Source organism: Lepisosteus oculatus, chromosome 26 (genome assembly GCF_040954835.1).
Source record: "Lepisosteus oculatus isolate fLepOcu1 chromosome 26, fLepOcu1.hap2, whole genome shotgun sequence".
Classification (NCBI taxonomy): Eukaryota; Metazoa; Chordata; class Actinopteri; order Semionotiformes; family Lepisosteidae; genus Lepisosteus; species Lepisosteus oculatus.
This window is the reverse complement of record NC_090721.1, coordinates 9,544,998-9,550,482: the sequence shown is the minus strand read 5'-3', so window position 1 is coordinate 9,550,482 and position 5,485 is coordinate 9,544,998.

The window sequence follows — 5,485 nt, the reverse complement described above, 5'->3', positions numbered from 1 at the left end:
AGTGAACGGTGCTGTCTGCAGTTGGTGTTTTCTTTTTTTCCTCCTGTCTTGAATGTTCACAAATCTTTACGAGCGAAAGAGCAGTGTTTCATGCCGTTGGTATTTGTTTTACCTTTACTGGTAGCCTTGTGAATATTTAAAGTGTAAGTGTGGCCCTTTCTTGAAAGCATCGAACCTAAATATGCTTTGCCACTGTAACTGATATCATTTGTCCTAGAATTAGATTTTTGACAGGGTTTAAAGTACGCAGAAAGTGAAATTAAACTGTGCTCTGGGAAGTATTCGGATTTAAATCGTTCTGCAGCAATCTGGCCACGCTGTCTCCTGGGATAGAAAGATTCAAGGTGCACAGCAGTCTGATCCTGTCCTGGCATGTTCCTGCGAGTGCCAGTGCCCTAACTTGGCGAGTCTGCCCAAGCCAACACTGAGTACGCTCTTGAAAGGGTTCATCGGCTCTGGGGTGGAAGGACTGTTGCCCTACCAACGTTTCAGGGTTTTTTCCAGATGACCGGCCTCCTTTTGGGAAGCTGTTGTCCCAAAGTGTCAGGAATGTGTCCAGTTCTTGGCCAGGTCACCTCCCCTGGTCCGGTGACCTGTTTGTCTTTGCTATCGGCCGAGCACATGGGACACCAGCGCTGTGGGAGGAACAGAGCCACTACGCCACTCCGCACTGAGGCTGAAGGGGGCACGCCTCATTGGTAAATCCTGTACGTTTATAGCCCCTTATAAAGATTTCTGCATGGAATCTGTGTGGTAAAAGCTGAAGCCCCTGTGAAGAATCTTCACTGCTTTTGATATCGTTTTACACAAAAGGCAAGGTCTTGGGTTTGTACCTTGGTGGATTTATTTTCTTTAACTGCTTCAATCAGAACTTCTTTCAAATTGTGGGAGTGCTCTTGCGTTTCCATTCCGTCCAAAGCAAGTGAACGTGAATCTAGAGGAAAAACCCAAATTGGAACGTCCCAATGCAAACGTTTCGTTGGAGAAGACCTGTTCGTTGTTTATGGGTTTGTGTCCCGTGTATTTCTTGGGAGGGGGGGTGGAGGGCGCGGTGAGTTTTCCGTACGAAGCAGACGAGAGTTCTGTGGCGGTCATTCTTGGGAACAGGCAGTGTGAGAAGGAACATGACGCTGAGCAAAAGCAAAATCGAAAACTTCACCCGGGCGAATGTTATTGTTTCAGGAATTCTCTGCGCCGCCTTATTATCGCCGGCGGTCGGCTTCAAAACATGCAAGCATGATGAATGTGGCTTTGAACGCTCGTGGGGGGGTAGCAGGAGCACTCCCCTGTGAGGTCTTTATTCACGATTCCCTTGGCTGAGCGCGACATGTAATTTATATGAGAACTCTGGACTGCAGCCACAGCTCCGCACCTGAGGCCAACAATAACTGTGTTGCTATGTGAGCAGAAGAGGTTAATGCAGCCCTCCTCTACATCAGAACCCCCTGCTCGCTGCTCCCTGTGTAATCATCCGTTCCCTTGCTCTGCTATCAGCTCATTTCCTCCGCTTGTAAAACTCTGGTCCCGGCCAGCTATTCGAGCAGGCTGCCAGTGAGGGGAGTGTTCTCCTCCAGTCAAAGCAAGGCAGACTCGAGCTCTTTGCTCACCCCCCCAAAGGATGTGACTCTTTTAATCTTTTTTTGCATTTGTTAAACTTTTGTCATTGGTGTCACGTCATCATTGAAGGTGGTTTGGGTGCTGACCGCCGTACAGTGGGAGCTCCAGCAGTGGGCCAAGCTGCTGTTCTGCAATGACTGTCTCCCTAAGGCAGTCTACACCTTGGCTAGCAGGGTTGACGTGACTCATTACTAGGCATGACAAGGATCCTTGTTGCCTCTATGCCACAAGGAACCCCAAATGTGCAGGTTTGGGGGGTCTGTACTGTCGGTGAACGCCTTCCTTTCTTGCCGTCTCTACGTGGCGAACCCTGTCTTTCCCAGAAGAGGAACAGCTCTGGAGGGGGCCATGACACATGTAGGCCAAGGGCAGGGGAGGTATGATGTGTGGAGCAAGAGAGCCTTGCAGTTATCTGACCAGAGTTGAGCAACGCATCCCAGTGTCTGGCCTGTAGGGTTGTTGTAGACCAGGTGCTGATGGGATGCCCTGTCGTGAAAAGCCAGGCACAGATCTTATAATGTTCTAGACAGTTCTGTACTGTTTCTAGGTCCCTAAAGGTTCAGCAGCTGAGGACCAATGCTCAACGATTAAACCGGTCCAAAAGAGCATTACTCAAACTCTCCCTTGGGTCTAGAACTACTCTGATTTACAGAAAACAAGAAAGCCTAAAAAGTTGCAAGCTGGGGCTGACGACCCCTACTTTTCCGCCTGTCAGTGTGTTGAGGTGAGACACGAGCGAAGGGGAGGAGCCTCGCGTTCTTACTGGCTGGAGGGCTTGTCAATCATGGCTGGCAGCGGCTTCCGACCAATGAGGCATGTCCTTTTTCTGGAAGGTTACTCTTGTCTGGAACCGGGCCTTCGTCCGAATGACGTCGGAGAAGGGCCTGTGTCGACTTCATGGTTCGCTCGTGCCCTGAAAGACACACTCTTTGAGTTTATTTCAGGGGTCGTTTTACACACCGGGTATTTGTGATTGGGCGTGAAGATGGCTGCATGGGCAGAAATGAAGCAAATGGCAGAATCGAGCTGTGCTTCAGTGCCTGTCCACATGGCTCTGTCATACTGCAGGCTGCATCTGAAGTAACTTTATTAGCTGCCAGATTCGCGAACTGACCAACACGTCTGTGCCCTCGACTGGTTTGTTGTGGCAATGGTGGGAGTGACGTGAGTCTGGGGTCAGAGGTCAGGCCCTCCTCACACACAGACAGAAGCACAAAGGAGAAATCAAGTGGGACTGCGCTGTATTCCTGCTGGTGCTCAGCCCCCTGGATGTAGGACCTCCTGAAGCTGCAGGCACTGACCAATTCAAGGTGTCGCGCACAGGGGCTCGTCCTGACTTTCCGTGCTGGGTATCAGTCACGCAGAATAACATCCCTGGTTCTCAGGAGCCCCTTAGCACCCTGAGAGCTCACCAGGTACCCGTCGAGCTGTGCCTGTGGAGACGGCGGAGGTTTTATCCAAGCAGCCGAGACCAGACGGCAGAAAAAATGTCTGAAATTCGGACGGGAGCGCTGGGCTTGTTCGAAACGACTGCCGCCGGGGGGGTCAGAGCAGAACGGCTCTCTGCACAGCCCGTTATGGCCGCGAGGCACATTTTGCATATCGTTTGTTTGTGACGAGATGTCGTTGCTGTCGTTGACGAGGCAAAGTTCACCTGGCAGGGCTGAACTCTTCTCAAGGGGAGGAAGTGGCTGCTTGTTTGTATAAGATTATCAGGCGATACATATTTTTCCCAGGAGTCTGTGTACACTAACGGAGGGAGGAAGAGGGAGAGCACTGCCGGATTTCTAGAAAGATGAAAACCGAAACTCTTCTCGTGCAATTCCATGTTTCCTCTGGGCTGTCGGGGCCAGTTTGCCCTTTGGAACAGAGCAGGGTGCACATGGGCTCCTACTCCACTCCTGACCTGTTATTTGCCTCATTCACTCATCCAGCCACAGGCTTGGTTGCCTGTCTCGGTAGCTTCCTTGTTTTAAAAGTACAGTGCCCTCCAGGATTAGTGGCACCCTCGGTAAAGATGAGCGAAAAAGGCTATGAAAAAAAATGGTCTCTTTGTTGTCCGTCAGCTTGATCTTGCACTGAAAATGTGAGAGAAATCTAACCTTTCAGTGAGGTCAAATTATTCAAAGAAAAAAAAATCCTTTCAAAAAAATTCTCAGAAACACGTGTCACAATTATTGGCACACCTGCATTTAGTACTTTGTGCACCTTCCCTTTGCCAAGATTCAGTAGGTACCAATGTACCTGACCAAGGACAGTCTGTATGAATATAGAAATACATACAGTACGTTGCATCAATGCATGCATAACATTGACGATAGAACCATTCAAAAACTGTAACCAACACACCCAGTCAGCCCAGCCTGAATAATTTGTGACCCGGCATTCACCTCTGACCTCTGACCTTGTATGCACACCTGCACAGACAGGCCTGCCCCTACCGCAGCTGGCTGCAGATCTTCTCTGCCAGGAGCGCAAGGCAGGGCGTTTTGTGCAGGAGCTGCACAATTTGCCAGCAGGCTTCGGCGATGAACATTAACTTGGCATCGGCGTTAAGTCAAAAAAAATTGTATTTGTCTACAGTTTGATCTCCTCCCTGCTTGGGGCTTTGCTCCTCTTGAAAACAGAGCAAGTGTTTCCTGCATATTTGTGTTTTCTGTGCGAGGTGCAGGACGTGCCATTAATTTTTTAGCCCTGTTATTTATACAAGAGGGCAAAGCTCTTTGAGTATTGTTGCACGTCAAAGAGGAGAAGTGCTACTGATATCCAGGTACCAGGAGGGAGGTGGTGGGGGGGCAGCCATTGTGTCACAACAAGGAGTACAAACAGACCTGGGCTCAGAGCCTTTGAAGGGAGCCTGGGAGCACAGCAGACATCTCTGATACTCACAAACAGGCCCAGGAGATTGCGTTTATTGGGCTTTTGATTAAGACATTGTCTTTGCTGTCTCCGGCCTGTCTCGACCCCAGAGATATGCCCAAATCATCAACACCAAGAGCCTTTTATTGACGGCCATTGATGTGATTGAATTTAACCCTCCACGGCAGCATGCAGATCTGAACACACAAAATGGGGGGGGCTGTTTGCCTTTTGAGCAGTTTCCAAAGTGCAGGGAGAATCGCAGAGGCCGACACTGCTTGATAAAGCCTCTTCAGGTCCTCCACAGGTCTGGTATCTGCGGGAGAACATTTCAGAGCAGTACTGTGCTCATAAAATCAAGTTCTACACCTGTGAATGAGTCTGGTCCTTTTGCAGTCCTAGTTTGGAAATGTGTTTCCAAATTATGCAGCCTGACCTCGTTAAAATAAGCAACATGGACATAGAAATAATAAAACCACTGTAAAACACCCAGCATAAAATTGAGCAGAAGCCAATTGACATCAGTGTTTGGTAGCTTGGCCTTGTGCATTAAACAGGCTTGAGATTGACACATGTCTGGCAGGGTAAATGTTCACAGAACAGATACAAACATAATGTAGACAGAGTTGGACATATTTCTACACTTTCTTGGGATGTGCATATTGGTGCATGGAAGATATGAAATTAAACTGAGATTGCCAGATTGCTTGGTCAGGAGGGAGCCGTGCTCACATGCTCCTTCGAGTGGTAGACTTGAGGTACTGCAGATATCCAGTGGGGGTGAAGTCCTGCTGGGTAAATCCTTGTAATTCTATATGTTGTTCTGTTTGACTATCAAACAGCTCTTTGATTTTTGTCCCAGGGAGCCAAGATCTCACCACTGCCCTTAGGGAGAAATAGGAAAGGTAGCATCGGGTCTACAGCTCAAGGGAGCTGTAATGCACAGCTTTTTAACAGCGTCAGTGGAATGCAGAGAAACTATTTTATACTGTATTTGATTATGCACAGA